General features: G+C 33.2%; 1 protein-coding gene and 1 long non-coding RNA gene across 2 annotated transcripts in view; one reads left to right on the plus strand and one right to left on the minus strand.

Annotated features, from left to right (window-relative positions):
• The window catches only part of SUPT3H (suppressor of Ty 3 homolog (S. cerevisiae)), a 520947-nt gene that overhangs the window by 22161 nt on the left and 472920 nt on the right, over window positions 1-25866 (plus strand). The gene's annotated exons all lie outside the window — the stretch shown is intronic.
• Window positions 1-25866, minus strand: part of LOC105524876 — a 43356-nt gene that overhangs the window by 16206 nt on the left and 1284 nt on the right. The gene's annotated exons all lie outside the window — the stretch shown is intronic.

The raw sequence follows: 25866 nt of genomic DNA on the forward strand, positions 1-25866 counted from the left end.
GATTTTATATTTTAGGAACAGTTAACCCCCACTCCCAATAAAAAACCCTCGAAATTTTATGGGTAGGAGAGCTGTTATATCAACATTTTATTCTATAATAAATGAAGTTTTTTAAAAATATTTCCTCATAGAGACAGTTATTTTCTGAAAAGAAAAAAATCGGAAAATACAGAAAGATAATAATTAACACCTTAATTATTAAATTAAAGTGCTTATTGGAACTGGGCATGGTGGCTCATGCCTATAATCCCAGCACTTTGGGAGGCTGAGGCAGGAGGATTGCTTGAGCCCAGGAGTTTAAGACCACCCTGTGCAACACAGTGGTACCCCATCTCCAAAAAAAAAAAAGGACGAAAAGCCGGGCCTTTTGATATGCTCCTGTGGCTCCTGATGCTTGGGAGGCTGAGGTGGAAGGATTGCTTACGCCCAAGTGGTTGAGTCTGCAGTGACCTGTGATCGTACCACTGCACTTTAGCCTGGGTGACAGAGTGGGACCCTGTCCCCAAAAAAAGACTCAGAGTGCTATTAAGGTTTTGGTATTTATCTTTCCAGTTTCTTTCCAATGCATACAAAAAATTAAAAAATACCAAAAGCATGTATTATAATTACTACTGTGTAACTCGGAGTTTTACTTAATATATATCTTTTCCATGTTGATAAATACACAGCATTATCTTTATAAGCTGTACTATAAACCCTAGCCTCAAGCGATCGTCCCGCCTCAGCCTCCCAAAGTGCTGGGAATACGGGGATGACCCACTACACCTGGCCTAAAACTGTTTTTTTTTTCTTTTTTTAAATGTGTCTAGAGATCTCTGCATAGCAACATATAGGAGACTGTGTGTGTGTGTATGTGTGCATGCATGCATTTGTGTAGTTACTGTTTGAATAAATCAGGAAGCTTCAAATGCAGTGAAGCCCCTTATTATCCAAGGAAACAGGCAAGCCCTAAATGAGTTAGCAATGGCAGTAGAAGTAATGAGATCCTCGCACAGATAAACAAAAAAGAAGATCATAAAAGTATCTATGATTCCTGTCCAAGCGAGTCATACACTTTGGGGGTGTGTACGCTTGTGTGTGACTTAATTTTTTATTAGGTTCTTAGTAATTTTTAGTCATTATTGTGCTTTTTTGGTACCTGTCCTTTTTTCCTTTCACCTACTATATTGTGAACAACTGTCTGTGTTATCAGATCTTTTTATTTCATTGTATGTATATCTCTCATATTATTAATCCCCTGCTGTTAAGTAATTATGTTATGTCCAGTTTTTCCACTATTATTAAAAATGATATAATGGAAGCTTGATACCTACTATTTGAAAGTCATGGAGGAATTTTTGAGTCCAAAGACTTTTTTGATACTAACTTCCTAATTTTTCCTATAGGAAAGTTGAACTAACATGTATTTCTATCAAGTTATAAGAGCACCTCTCCATCTTCCCTGACAGTTTTTAGCAGTAAAAATATTGTGTTGTTTTTCAGCATTTCTTTGACTACTGGGCTTGAAAATACTTTGGCCATATGCATTTCTTCTTTTGTGCTTGTCTGTATTCTTAGTATAATTCTACTTATTTTATTTTTTTCCTGTTAAGGACCTTTGATATACTAAAGGCACTGATCTTTTGTTGGTTATATTTGGCATTTTCCCTATTTTCCCCGCCAGCCCCTAAATCTTTCAGTTTCCTTAAGGTTCGTATATAGTGATTACAAAAAAAATAAGAGTTTTCATTGCTCATGTAGTTTAATCAGTCTTATATATCTTATTGCTTCTGTCTTTGACAGAATGTCTTACCCTTGATTTTGATACATATCTTCATGCACTTTCTTACATTTTGTATTTTTAGTTTCCTTGGTTTTAATATTTAATCCATTGTTTTGTTGTATGATGTCAGGGAGGGTTCTAAGAATAATTTTTCTTCAAATTCATTTGTCAGTGGTCTTACCATCTCAAATTATATAAGCCTTCATTTCTCCTCAGAATTGAAATACTACCTTCATCAGGTAATAAATTACTTTAAAATTTTCTGCTTTGTTCCATTGAGTAGTCTGTTTCTTTGCCAGTACTGCATTATTTTAGTTATTCTAGCTTCTTAATGTGTTTTAATAGTTAGTATTATAGTTCAAGTCCATCCGCATAACTTTTCTTTTTTAAATATTTTTGACTCTTTTCCTATTTTTATTTTTCCAGATGAATTTTTAGGAATCATTTTATCAAGTTCCAAAACAAATTCTAAGTGCAAATTTTAAGTAGTTTCATTTTTCTTTTCTTTTTCTGCTTTTTGCTGTGTACTCAGATTTCAGACATTGGTCTGTGCAATTCATTTTACTTTTAAAGTTGATTAATGAAATCATTTTACATTTAGAAAGTTTTTTTGAAACAACACTGGAGAGAAACAGTAAAAACAACTGACTAATGAGTGGGCTGGTTAACTACTGTACTATTAGAGACTGAAGAACTTCTCAGTTTTCTTTAATATTTGTTTTTCTTGCTAGAATGTAGAATTGTGCTGTGACTGCAGTATGTAAAAATCAGCCAAACTCTTCCGTCAATTTTAAATCATGCAGTTACTGTCTTAATTTTGAATGGTAGACATGGCTGGAAATAAATGACCAGTTTAATTTTTGAATAGATATATAAAACTGCATTCTGACTAATAGAATTATATATGTAGATATCTATGCAATATAAGTAATAAAGAATAAAGGTATTTAATATATTTTTATCTCATAAATACATGAAGATAATCTAAGTGATCAAATGATTCTATTTTAAATAAATTATTTCTACAGTAGATTATGAATATTAATGACTACTTATAAACAATACTAGGTACAGTTACTTCATAGTACTCTGCTTGTAATACAGTGATGTCCTAGTGAATCATAGAAGCATAAAATGTACTTTGTGTCTAGGATAAATAGTCCTAATCTGTAATTTTGTTTGGATTTATAGATTTATTTTTATAGTTTTTGTTTTCTCTCCCCTTGGCAGCTGGTAATTTTGTTGCTGTCATGCCAGACTCCAGCAGTGTTTCACCTTCTTTCCTTTTGAATGTTGCTTCCAGTCTACAATAGTATAGTAATCAAATTTATTAGATTTGTATCTATAATAGTTCATAAACTAGGAAAAGTTGATACACTTTCTTTTCTGGAAAAAACTACTTGATCTTCGGTGCATAACCATAATACCAATTTTGAGAGGGGTTTGCTTACTCCTTGGTTCAGATTTTTTGTTGTATTTTCTAAGGCTGAAATTGTCAGGTAGACGATCAGAGGTTATTTGTAAGTCCTTTGGGAGTGACTCTTTTCTCAATGAAATAATACTGTTAGGATTTTTAGTTAGATTGCTAAATCTGTAGTTCAGTACACTTTCTTTGCTTATAAAAAATGTCAGGTTAATATTTATTTTCAGCTATGCCTAATTACCATTCATATCATTTTAAAGAAGTTGGCAAGGCAGCTGGTTGGGATGGCAAAGGTTTGAGGTAGGGGAGTTGGAAGAGAGTGATAAAGGTTTGTCATGTCAGCGGTAGAGTTAGGGAGAGAAAGCTAATTAAGAATATGCTCATTGTTGCCTAAGTTGTCAAGGACTCAGCTGAGCTTAGTCAACATTTATAAGGCCTCTAACAGGCTCTATTACAGTCTTTTGAAGTGCTCAGCAGCTGGGCATAGGGCTGGGAAAGAAAGATAATTGGGTTAATTTAGGTATTTGAAGGGCAGATGTGGCAGAAGGCTATTGAAATTTGAGATGTTGGAGGTTCTGATCACTAATTTTGGGCTGGTTGGGAAGGATAGAATAGAAAGTATGGAGTTGATCAATTTGGAGAAAAATGGGGAGGGAGAAAGGATTGGAGATTTTAGTGAAGTATAAAACTAGGCAGAGTAGAAGTAGTAATTAAGAGAGCTGGAGGAACAGAAAATGTAACAAAATACAAGTATCACCTTGGAAATCCCATCTTCCCGGAAGTCTTCTTTGACATCTCTACTCAGTTCCCTTTCTGTGTGCTGTGGTAACTTGTAATACTCTCTTAAGTCCTCATTTTACTATGTTGCAGTGATCTTTGTATTTTTCTACCTCTCTTCCTCACCATAAGCTCCCTGATTATGGAGATTGTTTTAAACTTCATTATTTTGCAGTGCCTGGTACCTAAGTATTCCTGGTAAGTGTTGAATTTTGTAGAATTCATAGGAAATTGTGATCTTGATGGGACAATGTAGTGTAGGAGGGCAGTCTCTGTGGGTGTGGCTGAAGTGATGAGTGAGTAGTATACTTGAAGTGTTTTCACTAATTTAGCGCATTTTTTTTGTATGTATCTTAGTTTCTGTGACCAGCTGTTACAGCGGTCCTCAACCTTTTTGGCACCAGGGACCAGTTTTATGGAAGACATTTTTTCCACAGACCTGGGTTGGTGGCGTGGGAACATGGGGAGGATGATTTTGGGATGAAAGTGTTAACCTCATGTCGTCAGGCATTAGATTCTCATAAGGAGCGCACAACTTAGATGCCTGGCATGTGCAGTTCACAATAGGGTTGGGGAATCTAATGCTGCAACTGATTTGACACGAGGCAGAGCTGAGGTGGTAATGTTCATTCACCTCTTGCTGTGCAGCCTGGTTCCCAACAGGCCACGAACTGGAACTGGGGGTTGGGGACCCCGAGCTATTATAAATCAGTCTGAAAATGTAAAGACTTCATTCATTTGGACACTACTGGGATATCTTAAATTTCCTGATTAGAACCTGGCATTTAGCTGACAAAAAGAGCTTATCCTTAAAATTTTTTGTTGTTTTCATGTGTTTTATAAGCTTCCTTTAAAAGGCACAGTTATATGATTATGACCACATTTTAGCAGCCAGACATTATTTTTACAAATTATTATTTGCTTTGAAGTTAGTTTTTATCCCATTTTTCCCTCTCATTTCTACTCTCAACATTTAGTCTGAAGCAGTGTTAATCAGCAAGTTTGTGGCTGTTACTGGTCTTCTGTGAGAAAGTAGCTTGAGCCAGAATGTAAACCAATTCCCTGCTTCCTTCGTTGAAATAGTTTTCTGGTGATAAAAGCAGAAATTAAACGGCGTGTATTACAAATTACCTAATGTAATTGATTTACATTCTGATGCTAATTCCTTGTATTTTATTGTGTACTTGAAACAGTTCTTAGACTAGCACTTGTTGGCAGACCACATTTAATCTAGAAGATTATTATATACAAATGTTTTTGTTTATTCATTCACGAATACCAACTGGATGCTTGCTGTGTTCTATGCACTGTTCTAGGCTCTGGAGATGTAGCAGTGAATAAAACAAACATAAAATCCTTACTCTCATGGTTACATTCTAATTGTATTTGAAATATCAATATTATTTCTCATTTCTCAGAAATACTTTTGTTTTTGTAGTAAACTGTATCTTGCAGTTTACAGTTTTGTGCACTAAAAACTTTAGACTTAATTGTATGCATCTTTACATATAGTGGCAATACTACTATATAGTTTTGGCTCTGGTAATTTTTTTTCCTGTGACTAACAAAACCTTTGAAAAGAGTAATTGCTTATTTGAATCACTTCTCAATTTTACTTGAAATTAGTTTTTCTGAAGCAAAGATCTTTTTATTTAAAAGGGATGTAAAAGGAATTAATTTTGAATAAAAGAGAACATTGACAACATGAACTGATTATGCAGTGGATGGAATTGTATGTTAAGCATTCTTTGTTTGGTTGCCTTATATTCTGACAGATGACCTGTTTGTCAGACTTCAGAGTATTTTAGAGACATAATGACATAATGTAATTTTAAGGATGAAATATAAAGAGCAGCAAGTTGATGAAAACCGGTGAAACAACCTATGACTTAAAAAAATGAATGTTCCAGTGCAATGGTTCCCAAACTTTAGTGTGCATTAGAATCACCTGAGAGCCTTGCTGAACCATAAAACTGCTGGGTCTCACCTCCAGCCTTTCTGATTGAGTAAATCAAGGGTGAACTCAACAATTTGCCTTTCAAATAAATTCCCAGGTGATGTTGATGTTGGTGATCCAGAGACCATACTTGGAAAACCAGTGCTTTTGTATAATGTTATCTTGTAGTGCCCCTGATTTATCAATAAGTGGCTAATTTAATCATAGTTGTAGCAGATGGTGATTTAAAGAAAACTCAGCAGGTAAACTGAAAGCCAAGAAAGAACCAACATTCTTCTTAATCCTTATTTTAGTGGACTCATTAAATGGAAGATTGTGGTACAAAATATAGAGAATTATTGTGATTCCATAATTGTGACTTTAAATATGTAGAAGTAGACTGAAATACTAGTGATGTTCTTTTTTCCCCCTCTAGTGTAGTTGTCCCTAGAAGAACTAAATTGAAATTTAAATACCCTGTTTGTATTATAGGCAGTAACATTTACAATCAGGATCCCACTGATTATATAGAGACAGAGTTTAATGATACCAGTGAAAAGATTATAAACCTCTTTCTACTCATAAATTCATTTATTCAACATTTACCAAGTACATATGGTGTGCCATGAACTGTGTATACATCTGTGGAAATTAATAATTATAAATTGTGAGAAGGACTCTGAAGGAAAATGTACAGGGGGGAACTAAAGCCTCCCAAAGAGAGTTCATTTAAACTGAAACATGAAGGATAGATAGGAATTTTGGTTACACAGAGTTGGGGGAAGAGGAAGTATCACTTCCATCACTAAATAGGTATTGTGCACTAACATCTTCCTATATATTACTTCATTTAACGCCCTGTTAATTTAATGATAATGCTTTTTTTTTTGAGGTGGAGTTTTACTTTGTCACCCAGGCTGGAGTGCAGTGGCAGAATCTTGGCTCACTGCAACCTCCATCTCTCGGATTCAAGTGATTCTCCTGCCTCAGCCTCCTGAGTAGCTGGGACTACAGGCATGTGCCAGCATACCTGGCTGTTGTTTTTTTTTTGTATTTTTAGTAGAGACGAGGTTTCACCTTGTTGGTCAGACTGGTCTCGAACTCTAGACCTCAACTGATCCTCCTAACTCAGCCTCCCAAAGTACTGGGATTACAGGTGTGAGCCACCGTGCCTGCCTATTGCCAAATTTTAGATTAAGAAAACGAGGAGACAATAGAACTAATGGTAGATAACTTTTTTAGAATTTAGAATTTAATAGAAATTAAATAACTTTCCAGAATCATCCACCTATTCATTGGTAGAACTGGGATTACATTAGGTCTTTCTGACTCCAGAGTCAGACTTTTAACTGCTATGTTATGTTAGAGAGATTTAAACTTATTTTCTTAATTATTAAATAATGTAAGTATACCCCCTTTTTTTCTCATTTCTATGGAAATGAGAAAGGTGCTGCTTTTAATGTAAAAACAGCTAGACATAGCAGGCCATTAGAAGGATACATACACAGACCACATATCCACACGTGTGTTCACATGCATACATACCTATTTATATAACCTTAAACTTCCTCTGATTGTAAAAGTGATGCATTTGTTTGAGATTTTGGAATCTCTAGAACTAAAGAAGAAAAGAATTTTTTCGTTCGCAGATAACCATACTGACATTCTGTTTCATTATTTCAGTAGGCATGTAGTATTTTTAAAAAATAGTAATTACACTGTGAATACAGAATTATTCTCTGGTAAATAGACAGTGTTTTAATGAAATATACGTCTTTTTTTTAAAAAAAGAGAATTGTGAAGTTCTTTCTTGGATGTAGAATAATAAAGTATTTGGATTTCACTCTTCTATTTAAAGGGAATAATTTCACAGGATTATGTTTCTTTTATTTAAAACTTTTTCTCTCTCATGTGCATACTCCCTTGCTTTTGCGGACAGACCCCAAGGATGCTGGGGAGTTTAAAAATATATGGAATGTAAGCCTTGCTGCATTTATGTTTATTAACCAGTTTAAAAAATGTATTAAAGGTCAGATTTTGTTTTTGTCAAGCTTAACATCTTGCCTATAATGATATGTGGATATTCCTTTTGGGTTCATTATGTGCCATAGTGATTTATGTTGAGGCATTTCTTTTGTGCACATCTACCACCAAAAGATTTTAAATACAATTGCAGAACTTTACATTTGTAACTTGAGAAAGAAGGAAATACATCTTAAAAAGAAAATCAGAACACTCTTCCCTAACAGTCATATGTGTATCAGTAAAATCGAATTCATTTTAAAGAAATGTATTCACTGTAGTTTAATTTATGATATCTCTGAATTCTAAGCTGTTGAATATAAATTAAATTTAGATGTTAACCAGATGTCCCATTATTTCACTTATCTTAATATATGTAAATAATTCTTTAGTCTTGGCTTCTTTCTTTGATAGTAAACTCACACATATTTGTGGGGTATTTTTATTGAAAATGTGTTCAGTTTTTAATTATATAAAGTACCACCTCTCTTTTCAGCCATAAAAGTTATTTTTAAGGCATTTTCTTTTCTTATATAGTATTTCTTTAGCTGTTACCACATTCCTTTGCTAAGTCCTCCTACTTTTTGTTTAGGCAGTTATTTGTCCATCCACTTCCATCTACTGGTTCATTAATTCATTTAAGAAATGTTCATTGAGGCTGGGTGCGGTGGCTCACGCCTATAATCCCAGCACTTTGGGAGACCAAGGTGGGTGAATCACCTGAGGTCAGGAGTTCGAGACCAGCCTGACTAACATGGTGAAACCAGGTCTCTACTAAAAAAATACAAAAATTAGCCAGGCTTGGTGGCCTGTGCCTATAATCCCAGCTAGTCAGGCAGAGGCAAGAGAATCGCTTGAACGCGGGAGGTGGAGGTTGCAGTGAGCCGAGATTGCACCACTGCACTCTGGCCTGGGCAATAGAGTGAGACCCCATCTCAAGAAAAAAAAAAAAAAAAAGGAAATGTTTATTGAATTCCTATTATATGCCAGGCATTTGGCTAGATGATGTGAAAAGAAATTAACAGTGGGAGAGAGGGAATTCTTGTGTATCTGTGCTACCAAGAGAGTGTGTAGTTTAGTGTACTGTATTGTATCTCTGTGCTTAATGAAGTTGCCTGTGGGGCTGCTTGGGAGGGCATGCGAGGTTCTAGCTACCCTCTCAACCCTTCTTTCTTTCAACCCTGTGGATTCCTTTAAAAGTCTATGTTATTTATTGGGCTTTCTCATAGCATTTCCTATGAAAAATGGATTTTGCAATTAAAAAGCTTCAGTATCACCTCTCTAGTAGAATTATATGTGTTTACATATATGTATAAGTAGAGTGAGAATCTTACACACATAGAAACTGAGAGAATGACAGGTGGTAGATGCAGATGAGTAAGTGAAAAGAGTTACAGATGTACTACTGTAGGAATATGGAGGTGGATCAGAGAATTTTCAATTTGGAGGATGAAAGCTAGTGAAAATAGTGTAATTTGAGTTTTGTCTTCAAGAATAGGCAATATTTAGCCCTGTAGAGATTTGTAGGTAGGGTGACAGTGAGGATAGGTAGGGAATATTGCAAGTACAGGAGACAGCATGATCAAAGACACAGAGGCAGGGATGAGGCATCTGGGGCAAATAGCTTACTGTGTCTACAGAGAAACTGGGTCATAGAAAATACAGATAAAACATGATTAGTATCAAAATGTGGCAAGCTTTGGCAGACTGAGGGGTTAAGTCTTTTTCAAAGACAATCGGAAACCTTTGAAAAATGTTGGAAAAGATAAAGGTATGGTGTACATTGATACTCATTAAGAAGAATTGATAATGCAGCACGTAAAATGAGTTGGCTGTGGAAAAAGACCTGTTGTAGTAGTCCATGTAAGAGGGAATGGGAATGAAGAATAGCAATCTAGTGTAAGTGATATTGCGTAGGTTAGATTGTTAGGTCTTGGGGATTTATGAGATTAGAGAATTAGTTACCAAAAATGATTCCATGGTTTCTATCTTAGAGGACTAGCAAGCTGATCGTGCCATTAAGCTGTCGGTTTGAGCATTGGTTTATCATTTGTATCCTGGTTGATTTTGAAAAGATTTGAGGAGTCTATCATAATTATTTATAATACTAAAGGATTAAAAACTGGAAATTGGGATGAAGCCTGAAAGGAGTAGAGATACAAAATTAATCTAGGAGGTAAAAGTCTGCAGAGATGCATATGATAAAGTCCCTCTGGTTGCTGAGATGGGCCAAAAGTTTAACTGTCAACTTCATAGCAAATAGGAAAACACATCATTTGAGCATGACATTTTGCAGTCTTTAACAATCAGGTGAACAAAAGTTTGATTTTTTTTGTAATACTGAATTGTAATAACTTATCTTTGATATTTTTATAAAGTGTCAAAGATTTTTATAAGTATCCTGACATCTTGTATTAATATCTCATTTAAATCTCAAACCATCCATGTGAGGCAGGGCAGATGGGTGGGTAGTTTTTCCTCTGTTTCATCCCATGAGGAACGTTTTAATATACAGCCTTTTTGTTGCATAAATCAGTTTGCTAAATTCTGATTCAGCTAGGTGAAACAGATTTCTAAACTCACCAGAATGAAGCCTGGCTTAAGAGCGTAGTACATGGCAACTACTCAACTGTCCTGCTTGTAAAGAGCCCCTTAAAGGGATTTAAAAATTCTGTACCATTAGTTTTATTGTCTCCCTTGTCATAGCTCTGAATCTTGGTTTATTGCATTTTTGATATCTGAAGTGACCTTCCTTTATAGGTCCACCAAGTATATTTCTTTTTTGTCTTAAAGGCAGACTCATCTTTCATATTTAGCATTTTTTTCTCTAAGCTTTCCTAGCCAAGCATGAAGAGCTAGTTTATACACTTTACCCAAAAAGCCAACATGCTTTTGACATTCTTGATTTTTAATGGGTTTTAAATTTGTGGTAGGCATAGCTTTTTTGTGGCCTCTTAATAGTTTTTGTTGTGCATATCGTAAAGCAGTTAAGTGCTTAATTGATTATGTTACCATTCTACACATTCAAAGGAATATGTACATATATGGGTTCTCCGCTGGATATTTAGAATCTAAGGCAGTGCTCATTTGGACATGAATGGAAGAAAAAAACGATCAGAGAATGAAAACAATAAAGCACTGCATGAATGGGCAACGAAGTACATTAGTTATAGCTAAAGGCAAGTCAGTTTTAAGGGTGGAGAGCAAAAATAAGTACATAGACAAGGGGAAGTTTAGGCCAAGTATAAATGAAGGAGTTCGAACTGTATAAGAAATAAGATTGAAAATTCTGGTTCAAGTAGTCTAAGAAACCCCTTCAGTGGAGCTAAACTTCTCGGAACTTTGTCATGGTCTAACTCTTTGTATGCTACTAAGTATTTAGTGGATGTTCTTTGTCTTTGTCATATCTACTTCATATCAACTTTTATCTCTCTGAATAAAAGGAATTTGAATTTCTCTTTAGTTTGACAATTTTTCATATATGCAATTGTCTCTCATATTTTCTGTTTTATTCAATTAGTAGTCATGGAGAGGAAAAAAGACAAGAATAGGAACCTGTGATTGTAAAATATTTTACCAGTAAACAACTAGTATAGAGTATCAAGGGCAATTGGTTATAAAATGAAAGCCTGTAGACCTGTCAGGTGGAGGTCTTTGATGGCTAAGATTCTAATATGGGTTATTAAAAGTATGATTTTAAGCACCTAGAAGGTGAGTAGTTGGAGCCAAATGCTTTTCCTCAGCAGTAGTCATGACTCACAAACTTCTGTATTACATCAGAGCTACTAGATAGCTGTCTCAGGAACATGGGATGGAGACACCAATTTTAAACTTCATCAAGGCTTTTCACAAGGTTGTGGTGAGACATCATTGAGAACATGAAGAAATACAGACTAGTAGCTTGTTTATACTGTTATGCAACTTAATAATTTGCAGAATGTCTCAAATTATTGAAGACATTTTTTACAAGAGAGAGTTAAGCACATAGGATCTTCTGTCTTAATCAGTCATTGTGGATAAACTGAGGGGTGTATGAATATGAAAATTCTATTCAGGTTTGAAAAGTTGCCTTTTGGAGATGCAATTATTATAGATTAGATGATCTCTGTTAGTCTCTTGAGTCCTTCACAAGTAAGAATCAAGAGTAGACTACCAGGTGCTCTTCACTCTGTGTCAGAACCCTGAAACAGATCAAGTGGACAACCTCAGGGACCTTTAGTAGAGAAGGGGTTTCACCATGTTGGCCAGGATGGTCTTGATCTACTGACCTTGTGATCCACCTGCCTCTGCCTCCCAAAGTCCTGGGATTACAGATGTGAGCCACCACGCCCAGCCGAGATTCTGCATTTTTAACAAGCTTTCAGGTCATGCTGATTCTGCTGGTTTGTGAGCCACCCTATGAGTAGTTGAGTTTAGACTTAAGATGATTTAAGTTTTGGAAAGTTGATTATACTTAATAATTATAATGTTTTTGTCAGATCAGTGTAGACAGTTTACATTTTATTTGACTGAAACTTTCAAGGTAGGTGATAATACTTTTACAGATGAGGAAATTGAGACACAGGGAGCTCAAATGTTGCTTGCTCAGTTATATTCTAGGCGCTGTAACTGAAATTTAAACTTAACATCAAAACCCCTGCTGTCCTTGTGTTTCCATGACATTCTGTGGTTTTCGTGAGAATACTTTTTCGGTTTACAAATATCTTGTGATTGGAGGACTTTGTTCTGTTTCTTACAACTTGAGCATGAAAGATAAAAAGCATTGTTCTTCATATGTATTATTTTTGGTATGGGTTCAGGAAGAATTAAGCTTTTCAAACATTAACACAAACTGTTAACTAAATTTTTGAAATTGTATGTATTCATGGTTTTTAATAGAAAAATGTTGGCAAATTAAAAAAAAGGCTGCCAAAATCCTACTACTGTCTAAACCTTGTGACTGTTTTGAGTTCCTCTGATACAGATGCAGTCTCACATTATTTTTAAAAATTGAGATTGTGGGGCTGGGCGTGGTGGTTTATGCCTGTAATCCCAGCATTTTGGGAGGCCAAGGTGGGCGGATCATGAGGTCAAAAGATCGAGACCATCCTAGCCAACATGGTGAAACTCCATCTCTACTAAAAATACAAAATTAGCTGGGCATGGTGGTGCGCACCTGTAGTCCTAGCTACTCGGGAGGCTGAGGCGGGAGAATCACTTGAACCCAGGAGGTGGAGGTTGCAGTGAGCTGAGATCGTGCTGCTGCACTCCAGCCTGGTGACAGTGCAAGACACTGTCTCCAAAAAAAATAAAAAATAAAAAAAAAATGAGATTGTGTTATATATAACTTAGTATTCTATTTTTTTCACTAGGCACAACTTGTATAGTGACAAAGATAGAACTCATTCTATTTATAATAAAAACCCTTTCCTATTTTTCTCATGGTCATTGGCACCATCAACCATTCTGTCCTAAGTGGCAGTCTCATTTTCCTTATTCTTTGCCTCTTCCATAGCTGCTGCCAAATTCTTCTGCTAGTTTCTTTGTAATATCTCTTCAACTTGCCCATATTTTTCAATCTAGTCTCAATTTTTTTTAATGGTAAGTTAATGACTACTAAATCACCATGTTATTTGTGAATTTATTCTCTGCTGTTTTGGTTGACTGTCCTGGCTGTACACAGAACCTTTTGTCTATCTTCATACATCTTTTTAGTGGTTTCTGATGAAATAAATGTGAATAATTGTAGGTTTTAAACTAAAAGTGATGAATTATCTTATTGTATCATTTTTAATTTGTAACCACATCTTTTTCTAACTTCTTGCCTTCATTGCTAGATAGGGTACCAGAATCTGAAAACTTGTAATAATATTGTTACTACTGAGGACTTTTAACTCTCTGTTATTCGGTAGTTATTTTCATGTGCGTACCACATTTCGCCATTTCATTCCTTTCTTGTTGTTACCTGGAGTCCTATGCCATTGTATTCTTTATGAAGTTGCTGAGACAAACTCACTTTTAACCTTTTTCAGTGGGTGTTTCTAATGAAAAGTAATATGAAAATTTGTGTTTTCCTTTTAAAATGTAGTTATGACTTTATACTTGCATATGTACTTATTTAATATTAGTATGATCTTACCTCATTTAGCTTTTAAAAGTTGTTTGCTCATTAAAGTATTACATACCAAGTTAAATATAGGTGCAGAATGATTGAAGAAGTCTGTTGACATTTAGATACCCGCTTTTCTCTTTTCTTTAGTGCTTTATCTTTGCAAAAGTATCTCATGTATCATATCATAACCTGTGGTTTCTAATCAGAGCATTTTTTTTCAAAATCATATAGACTGAAAAATATAATTCATAGCTTTATTCCTACCCTCTGCCAGAGAAAAAAGCAGAGCGCTTTTGTGGCTTCTCTGAGAACTTTTTGTTTTGAGTAATAATGTGGATAATTGTGGTTAAAATTGGGATAAAATTGGGGTGAATAGTACATGTCAAGGATTTATTTCTTGGAATCTGGTGTAGTACCTTTTTGGTAGGCACAGGAAAAAGTACAGTTACTAGTGAATATCAAATGAATTAGAATTTAAGAAATTATAATTAGAAGTTAAAGCTTAGAAATTAAGGTTACCTGGGTCACTTAGCGTATGTGTGGGGGTATGGGGCTTTGTAGATGGGGCTATGAGACCACAGTATAAGGAATGCTACAGATAAATACAGGAAGTAGGATTTGATTCCAGCTGACACCAAAGCCTATTTATAATTGTATTTATGATACATGATTATTTTAATTTTATAAATAAGGAGGATTATAGATTCTTGGTGTTTAAGTGTTTAATTTTTTACTCCTAAATTATATTTTTATATCGCATAAAGTATATATGTGTATTGTGGACATTGATTAAGACTGTTAATTATAATGATTAAGAATTATCTAGTTCCTTGAAACTTTTGTTTTCTGATCAGACTCAACCTAAAGGCCAGGTGCGGTGACTTATGCTTGTAATCTCAGCACTTTGGGAGACCGAGGTGGGAAGATTGACTGAGCCCAGTAGTTCAAGACCTGCCTGGGCAACATGGCAAGAACTTGTCTCTACAAAAAATTACAAAATTATCTGGGCGTGGTGGTACGTGCCTGTAGTCCAAGCTCCCGGGACGCTGAGTCGGGAAGATCCCTTGAACTCACGAGGTCAAAGTTGCAGTGAGCTGTGATCATGCCAGTGTACTCTAGCCTGGGTGACAGAGTGAGACCTTGTCTTGGGGGAGAAGGGGGCTAAACAAACCTCACCTTAATCGTATTCCCTGATATACTTTTATTTTTTCTTAATCTCTTTGGTTCTGTCGGATTAGTATTTCTTAAAGATACGTGGCAGGGTGGTTTGAAGACTCCAAGATTGTCTTCCTGTTTATATTTTATCAGTTTAATAACTTTAGAATAATTATGTTTCTGAGAACTAACACCTTTACAGGTGAAATTGAGGACCAGGAAGTAACTTCATTTAGGTCATGTATAACACTGTAAAGTGGTAATTAAGAGTTAAAAGGCTTGGGTTGGAATCCCACCTCTTCAACTTTGTAACCTTGAGCAAGTTCCTTTACCTCATTCTCAGCTTCCTCATCTGTAAATAATTATGATACATGTCTCTTATAAGGGAGTTGTAAGAATTAAAGGAAATAATGTTTTAAATGGTTTAGCATGGTACCTGGTACAGTAAATGCTCAACAACGAAAACTAACAATACAGTTTCAATTAAGGTATACTCTATAAAAATTATAGACTACGTTAGGTACATTGATTTTTCAAAATATGTTAATATAAGTCTAAATTAGAACTTTAATTTTAAATAATTTAAAACAAATAACATTTAAAATAAAGTTTTGAAATAGATTAATCATGTACTTAGAATAGCTATTTTAACCTAATAGAAACATAAGGATATTAATCTTTTTGGCTGTAGTCATCTTATGGAATCCTCTGTACTTCTTACTTTATTTTCCTTATTAATATAGCTTGTTAAACACAACTTTATTTTCCTTATTAATATTACTTGTTAAAGACATAACCATTGACTAACATCTCTATTAGGAGAAAAGAAGGAAAGAAAGGAACTAATTTTTTCTTGTGAACAAACTTTACAAATGTTTAGTGGGGACACAATTTGGAATTAATGTATTTTGGATATGCATTTTGTCTTTAGCTTATTTCTAGGAGTATTAAAAGTTGGTTATCTATTGGTTCACAATCTTGGCTAATTTACCTAGGGAGTTTTGTTTTAAAAAAGTTCTGAAGGCTTTCTCTCCAGAAGCTGTTCTTCCCCAAGACTTACTACTCCCCAGGCAATTCTGTGAATCAGCCAGATTTGGATACCACTGTAATATAAGAAGTCTTGTATAGGCTAGTGAATTCTTTAATGGAATACTCTTTCAATCCTTTGTTTTTTTAAACCTTATAGTCAACTAATACGATTACTTAGCATTATAGCCAAGCAATAAGGCCATAACTATTTTACTTTGCAAGATATTTATGGCAAATATGTCTTCTTTAATGTAAATATTCTATTTTTAATTTTTCTTATATTACCTTTTTCTATGTTTTATGTCACCCTGCTTGGTACATGTCGTTTTATAGTCACGAATATAAATAGTTTATACTTATGTGTCTCCAGCTCAGGACTAGAATTTGCATAAGGCAAGCAAAGTGCCTAAGGCACAAAATTTAAGGAGGCTATCTCTTTGAGAACTGTGCAAGAGTGAGTACCTCCTTAAATTTTGTGCCCTGGATGCCTCCCTTGTCTCATCCAGAGAAATAGGCTGCATATAAATTATTTTTATTTTAATTTATCATAATATCGTGCATACTTGGATGTTTTATTAAAAAAATGACAACGAAATAGTATAGCTGAACCCAAATTTATATCGTGCAGTATGAAAATAAATTAACTATTTGAGAAAGATAGCATTGTTATTTTTATCACATGCTCAGTAACCGTCAGAGCTTCCTAAATTCCAGTTCAGCAGAATCTTGTCTGACACTGAAATACACTTGGTTGTTTTGGTTGTTTTACCTACTGGCAGCTACCTGAAATCAGTGATCTTGTAGCTGTCATAAGTTTCTTAATTCAAAATATAGTACCATCAGCTTTTTATATACTTATATGTGATCACTGAAGTAATCAGAAATGATACCAGTTTTATTATATTTTATTACTAATTTTAGAATTTCTTGAGAATTTGCCTATAATTTTTTTTTTTTTTTTTTTAATGAGAGCTACATCTGGAAATGCTCAAAAGTTGTTGGCCTTTTTTAAGAGAACAATCTGCAGTGAAAGTATAACTTCTTTAGAGGTGATGTTTAAGTTAGCAATTGATGAACCGTAATGTGAGGAAGCATAATATTGTGAATTATTTGGCAAACATACCTAATACAGGCATTAGCTGTTGAAACCATTTGTAAAGTACCACTTACAGAAAGTTAGAAAGATAGGCTACACAGAACTTTATCTGTAAACTCTGAGGATGAAAACTAGAGTACAACTTAAGTTTATTCAATAAAGACTAACTTCTGTAAGTTTCAGTTTGATCTGTATAGAGGTTCCATGATTAATGTGTAATTAGAGTATGAAAGAAGCATTTAGAATCCGTTAAAATTTATAGGTGTAACATCATTGTCAAGTCAGGAGTTTTGTTTCTTAAAGTTAGAATTTACTTAAATACACGTTTTTTCTAAAAAAATAAATTTTTATTTCTACTTACAGTAGTACCAAAGTGAGTTTTCGCAAATAGAATTATTTAATATTTATTTAATGTTTGTTTCGAATAAACAAAAATAAACATACAACAACCGGTGGAGGGGTGTCTTAGATTTGTTTTTAGCTTTCTTTTTCATGGCTTCTAGAAGTGTATCATATTATAAATACATTCAAAATGTTTTGCTCTGAGGATATGTAGCATTCCTATAAAGGTTAAATCAATAAAAATGATTTGGACACATTCCTAAGCATGGCTAGAACAGGTAGTCCGTTGTTTTAGGTACCCTTGAGTTTCTGGAGCAGATCATTATGGCGTAGCAAAAGAACTTACTAAAAGTTGCTTTCTATGTGTAGATGCATCAGCTTAAAAAAATAAGATTTTCTGGCCTTCTAGAAATGAGTATTTTTAGAGTAGCCCTTGTATATATTGGTTTAATTATATATTTTAAATGCAGTTAAAGTTTTGGAGCTTTTTTTCTTCGAATGCTGGAGATACACCATAATTGATAAGGAAGAGGTACGTACAGGAAAAATGCAATGCAAGCTTTTCCAGCAAATTTAGAATAAATGACAGTCTTATGGTTAAAGAAAGTATCGCACATTATAATTGCAAAATAGGAATTAGATGTGATTCTTTTTAGTCTTGCCAGTTTAGAAGAAAATTCTCTAAGTCATTGGCATGTTGTTCTGTTCATATGGGCAGTTCAAAAGGCAAGCTTTAATTTGAGCTTTTATTTTAAAAAGCATACGTATATCTCCGATGTTCAAGGTTGGCTTCTCAGTATATTATTGTTGCTAGGTAGTTTTATACATTTGCTTGCGTGTTTTGTGTTCATGTCGTAAGTTTTAAGTATGTAAGTTTTCAGATCACACTGTTTTCACATTAAGTTTCAAACAGCCAGTTTATAATAATGAGTAAGGCCATTTTTATTAAAGTTTCCTTTAAAACAGCATTTAAGATGTTTCTGGATCAAAAAAAATTCAGTGAATTGACCATTTATTTGAATGAAGGAAGTTTAAAACAGAGGTAGAAAACTTGAGTTACGTGTATTATTAATGAAGTTTCATGATAGAAAATCACTTCCTATCTTTTTGTACATCTAATATATATTTACTTTGTAAATAAATACTTTATTAAAATTACAGTGTTATATCATTTGTTGGAGCACAGGATTTAATTTTATAGTCAAGAAAATGGTTTGAATACATCTCAGTAAAAGTTTTTTTACATGTATTAGAGTGGTTTAACCATTTAATAATTAAATAATTTAGCAATTTAAGCCAAGTATTTTGATGTTTTAAAAAATATTTAAGTGTATCTTGATAGATTCCGATTTTAGTGTGTCTTGTGTCTTGATAGAACCAGAATATTTATGAAAATAAAAATAAGCCTAATAATCAGCACATGGCTCTGAATTTTCTTCCTGGGTACTTGTGAGTGATAATGTTAAAAACAGACCACTTCATGTGTTTTCTCTAGTCATATTGGTGTTCAAAAATATTCTGCAATATGCTTATGCATGTTATAAGGGAGGGATATTGTTAAATCTTTACTACAGAACCAAGAATAAAGCTTTCCTGACAGTACTCATCTTCCTTATCTAGCTAACACTTTTAAAATGAAGTGGTTACTAGTGGTAAAAAGTTTTTAAAATGTTAAGTTTTCCTTCTAAATTACAGAGAGAGAAAGACTATGTATATGTGTTTAGTTTTGAAAACTGGGAGAATATAAAGAATTCTGTGTGGACACTGGAGTTTATAATATGAAAAAAAGAGTTTATGGAAAGTAGATTGGATTAATGATCAAAAGTTGTAGTACATTGACTTGTGTATTTACCTTTCTTTAGAAATACACTGTAGCACATTGTAAGTAGTATCTCCGTATGTTTTATCTTTTTAAATATTTTATTTTTGCATTGACTCTTATAAGAGCTTTTCTGCATTTTGTCAAAAGCTGAATTACCAAAATCTTTACAGATTTCATGAGAGGCAAAAAATCCTATTAGATTATCTTTTGTAGCCATTTATCATACATAATGTTAAGATGCTGTTGTCTTGATGGGAGTTTTCTCATAGATTACTTCATGATGTCTTAATATCTTTGAATTGGGTGTTAGGTTCTTAGTATGAAATGCTTACGTACTTTCACAGGTATCAGCTTTATGGAAAACACAGTGATTGATATAATATGGATTGTTAGCATAAAGAAATTTCCTTTCTGTGATCCTATACAGTTATTACAGATATCTGTAATTTGATCGTTTATGAAATAAAATGAGAATTTACTTTTATCAAAAAAATATGTTTTTATGAGCTGTATTTGCATTAAAGTATCTTATAATAAAATTGTAATTGATTAAAGAGAATCTGCACCATGTACCTTTTTGATATGCATCGATTTTCTAGGATCAAGTTATAGTGATACAGCAGTAGGTTGATATGTTGTAAAATGTAATACCTTATTACATAGTAAAATCAATGTGATGATCCTTTCTTTTAAGCTTCAAAGTAAATTCACATTGTTTAGATTCCTTTAAATAATTTGTAATCATTTAGTAGAATTATATCTTTTCACTTAAAGATTATATTGGGAATTTGAAGTCTTAAACTGACAAGTTCAGTACAGAAATTTTAAAGGAAAGTTAATTCTAGCAATTATTATACAAAAGTTAGAAATTCAATGCTTCAATTGTTTACCCAGGTTACATGGTCGTTGAGAAAATATACCTGTTTAGCTTCAAGCCAGAGTTGTTCTTTGAGATAATATTTATAAGTAGGAATCTATTAGCAAATTAATTCCATTCATATTTGCCCTTATAAACTCTAATACTTGGTTTAACTGATATCAATTTTTAATTATTGTTACTTAAGTTTATAACTGGAAAGTAACAATTTTGGATTTTACAAGATTGTTTTAGTCTTGAAATTCCTAGTAGACTCGTAATCCCTGTTACTGGTTTTATAGATTGACATTTGTTAACATACATGCAAAAAAATTTTGATTGTATTTCATGACGGAACTATAGTACCTCAGTTACATAATTTACAATTTTTTTCCTGGCTTATAATCATTATTACAAGTTTTGTAGTCATTGGTGTGAATGCATTCACACTCATTCGTGTGTATATGCCATGTATAAAAATGTTAAGACAAACATAGAAATTTAAGTTGAACATATATGACACGTATTTTGTTTCTGTATAAAAATACATCTGTGTTCATATGAAATTCTGTGGAATATCACATTATTCTGATATTTCTAAAGAAAGACTGCATATATATGTATTTAAAACCTTATTGATGATTGTTATTGTGATGTGGCTAGCATTTTCCTTTATTTGCTTTTTTTTTTTTTTGGTTTTACTGAAGCATAAATTAGATGTAGGTGTAAGACACATGACTATAAGGAATATGTAAATAATGGTGTGGTTCATGTGATTGAGGGGAACCTACAAATGTGTATTTAAGTTCTTGAGTTGTAACTTAGTCTGTTATATAAATATATGTTTATAGTTTATGGTATATAATGATTCTGGTAGACGCAATTGATGTAAAAAAAAAAGTCAATGCAACTGAAATGTAAAATAAAATTACCTTATTTGACTTTGTGGTAAAAATTATTTGCCTTACATAGGGATATTTAGATATACCTTTTTAGAAATGTCACTAATCTGATGTAACTCTAATGTGTAATTAAGAGAATTGGCAGTAGGAATAGTGGAGATAAAGAGTCTTTAAACTGTTTACCAAAATATCTTAAATATAGTTCTGGGAATAACGTTAACTTGGTAAATTTTCTAACATCAGTATGATAGTTTTTAAACATCTCAAACATTATCGAAAATTGCATATGTCTGTATGTCGGAGATTTCCTTGTTTTTTGGGCAGTTGATTTAAAAGATGAAAATCATCTAATCAAGGTAAACCTTTATCTTTTATTTAGATCTCAAGTCATCCTAGGTATGATTTTTGTTCCTTGGGTGTATATTGGATTTATGAGTATTAACAAGAATATAGAGTAGAGGAAGTGCATGAATAACAGTTTTTTTTTTCTCTGCATGTATTAAGTGCTTATGTAGCAACTAGCCTTTAAAGGCCTGTTTTAATTCTACAGCTTATCTTATTTGGGCATTGTTTTTGATATCAGGGTAAATGATATAAAAAATGATTGTTTTTATATCATGTTTTAAATGATGCAGTTTCTATTTATTAGTCTTATGAAAAACTTTGCTTTAGTTAGGCTTCTTTCTATTCAGCAGTAACAACAAAGCCTAAAGTGTTTGATAACATGTTGCTTACTTCCACTCCACAATGTTCCAAATGTCCTGTGCCCTTAATAAATAGCATAAAGGGGAGGAAATTCCTAAGAATTCTACATGAAGTGAAGATATTGCATACAATATAATAAAAGAGTATTTAATCTCAATTGCTATACGGGTCTTAAAACAGTTGTATGGGAATGTATGGTCTGCTTCATGTGTTTGTGCTGTTGAATGGACAAAAGCTTGTGGTTGACTGTGGTTAAAAATGTAAGGAAACTCCCTTTTAATAAGGTATAGAATTTCCCTGTTAGTTTTTGAATTGTAACACATGAATCAAAATAGATATCCAGTGAATTTCATAATCTTTTTGAAATGGCAAGAGATTACATTAAGGTGTATAATTTCATTATGTGAGACTTCTTTTGAAGATTTGTTTTAAAATATTAAACATCTCAGTTTTGATGAAGAATTTTCACATACTGTAGACAGTTAGAATATTTTATTATTTAGAAAATACCAAGTATTGGAGTTCATTGTTCTCTTTATTATGGGAGTTTTATGATTTTTTGGGGGTGGGTGGGGGAGAGGCAGAATTTTATCTATCTTTAGTGGAAGTTGCAGAGTTCATTGGTATAGGAGAAAAAAATAGTACATTAAGGTAACCTATTGGGAAGTCTCTGCTTAAATTACCATTGGATTTGCTAGCACCTGATTAATAATGTCTGGCATGTGAGTGACTAGAAAAAATAGTTTTGCTTTGCCATAATTACAATTTTAGTCTTCGCAGGAAGGATTTTTTTCACATTGAGTTGATGGTATTTGTCTATTTGGTCACATGTTTTTATATATTTTTAATAGATGCTGTAGAGGTAGACTGTTTAAGTGAATCCTTCATATAAAAATGTCTAAAGATTTTTGTTATGTAGTAGTATTTGCAATTGTAATGCATTTGATGAGCTTTTGCACGATTTCACTACTGACTAGAGTTGTCATATCTTAGTATCCTAGAACAAAGGTTAGAACAGTATGGAAGATTGGTATTTGTATGCTTTGGAGAGGGATTTGAGATGTTACCCTGTTTTGCTATCAATTTTCAAGTATGCACGGGTGCATCGTTAATCATGAGAAATGCAAAAATAAATAATCTAGTCCCATTGGATTTTTTTCTATGAATACTTACCTTTTCCTTTTTTTATATATATATATACAGTTGAGGTATTTAGGTAACCCCTAACCTTTTGCTTCAACAAAGAAGTACAGTATAAAAATATTACCACAGTTTTCATGTGAGCAGTTCTTGGGCCGGGTGGGGGGAGCCCTGTAGATGAATATTTGTTGAAAAAAAAAGTTGTGATACAGAATGTCTTAACTCAGCCCCAATACAGTACTTGAGGACCACCAATGTGTAAAATTGAAAGCACATGAATTTTGAAGCACTAGAAAAAGTTTGTAATTGATTGGCGCTGCTTTAAAGTATTGGAGTACAGTGAGTTTTGATTTGTGAATGGTTCTATTCAATAAAGATTAATTCTGTGTGTTTGATAAAATCTTAGCGCCTTCAATGAGTTAGCTCCCCCCGCCCCTGCAGTTTATTTAACCATCAAATATTTCAGTGTTCTTTTAACAAACTGGAACGTTTCTATCTTACTGAATTTAACTTTAGCATGACTGATTTAAACAAGTCAAACTATCAGTTGTTAGCTAGAATTGAATAAATTAATATTTTCTTTTAAAATAACTAAAATATATTATAATGTAATCATATGTATTTCATGCCTTGTGATATAGAGACTGATTGATCAGCAGGGTCACACAGACCAGCCAGATCTTTTTCTACAGTTTCTTTTCAGTGTTTTCCATTTCAAAACATTTTTTAAAAATAAAATTTAAAATTTAAAATCTTTAACAGTTTGTAATGTAAAATTAGGATTATTATAATTTAAAATAATTTATTATGAGTCTTTGGGAATTACTTTGACATTTTTAGCTTTTGATACGTGTTAGAGTGATTTTCTGTGTTTGTTCTTAACTTTGTAATTCTGCTCCCTAGATTTTGGAATTTAGCTCTGTATTTTAAAAAGAAGCTATAAAACTTTGTCACTACTAAATCTTGAAACTATGAAAATATTATTGATATGGACCATAACTGCTGTTTTGGAAATCAGTGTTCACACATCATGTTCAAGCAGTTACAAAGATTTTATGTAGATAATCAGTCAGCTGATATATTTTCATGAGTTATTAATTTTAAGATATTCTATGAGTCACATCTGTGATTTTCAACAAGCTATATTTATGATAAATGATGGACAGATTTTAAGTAGTATAGATTGAAAATTTTTGATTAACTCAAAGTGAAATATGCTGAGAGATCAAGGACACTGAGACATATTCTTTAGCATGCATGCGCGCACGCACACACACACACACACACACACGTGCTTCAGTCATTATATTTGAGGTGAGGCAGTTGTTAATGTGTGCTTTGTTCCTCACCTAGGAAAATCCTAAAGTTTGTTTTTAACTATTTTACAAAATTGGGGCACATACTTAAGATATTTCATTAGGTGGTTGTGATAATCATTATATAAAAATCTAAAGCCTAAAGTGAGGTTTTTGTCTTTGCATAGATTATAGAATGGGGAAATGTTTGCAATGTGATGATAACATATACATGATGTCCACTACTCACCTGTAATTAGTCTGAGGTAGTGGGTTCACGTTAAGTTCTCTATTCAGGCTTTAAGATACTGTTTAGGGGCTGGGGGGATAGAAAAGGTGCAGCCTACTTTTCAAAAGAGGAAGAATTGGTTGTAATGTTGGGGAAAAAAAAAAGAGGTTCACTACCGTGTCTTGCTTAGAATCCTGTCAAGTTTTGGAAATTTTAATGTAGAATAGTTATTAAGAATGTTACAGAAATATAAGATCCCTGTTATGATAGAATAAGAAGCAGTTTAATATATTCTTTGTGAGAGTTTTAGCATATTCTTTGTGATAGCTTTACTTCTAATACTGAAGAATTTTTTGAAACTTGTGTTGTTCCTGATCTGGTTTTTAAAATGTATTTAAAATAAATAGTTAAACAGAGTGATACTGTGAAAGAGTAACCTAACTGCCTCTGTTATACCTCCCTGATATCTCTGTTATCCCTGTTTCAAGTTATCCCTCTGTGTAACGGTAGTTTTAACCATTCTTTTTCCTTTTATCTCTTGGGTAGTAGTAACAAACTTTCGATGTATAAGCTATAATTATGCTATGTGTTGTAATGTAGTCTAGCTGTATTTATGTCCTGCTTCCTTAATATAGAAATTTTTAGAGTAAAACTTAGTACCCATCATTAAAATTTTAAATTAATCTGTAATTATTATATTGTGTATATTATAACTGAGGGGGCCCACTTACAGCTATTGATCAAGGGAGTCACTACAGCAATTTTACATTTTTTTGTAAAATGCAAAGTACATTTCCTCACTCTGTAAGAGAAACCTTTTTTTCTCCCTTCAGGTTTAATTATTTCTGTTTGACCTAAACTAAGACTGATTATCTAGTAGTATCCAGTTAAAATGTGTGAAGTAGGAGGAGTAAAGGAAACTCCAGTCATTAGTTGTAAGTTAAAAGCAAAATTAATATAGATGTACACAGCAAAAAGATTTATTTTAAATGATACAAGAAAACTTTTTAAAAACTTGCCTTGTAGCTCGAACATGTTGGACATCATAAAGAGAATCTTGTAAGTGTGTTTAGATATTTTGCTATAATAATACATCAGCTGATGAATGTTAAAGTCATTTACATATCTGTATCAACACTAACTTGAAATTAAATATTAAGGGATTAGATTATGCCTGCTTTTTTTAAAGTCCAGCGTGGTTTAATAGTTGTGGCTTTTAAAAATTATACGGGGTATCCTTATGGAGCTTTATTTTTCATGAGGCTAAACAGCAGTTATTCATTT

The sequence above is a fragment of the Colobus angolensis genome, unplaced genomic scaffold (assembly GCF_000951035.1).
Source record: "Colobus angolensis palliatus isolate OR3802 unplaced genomic scaffold, Cang.pa_1.0 Scaffold51, whole genome shotgun sequence".
Taxonomy (NCBI): domain Eukaryota; kingdom Metazoa; phylum Chordata; class Mammalia; order Primates; family Cercopithecidae; genus Colobus; species Colobus angolensis.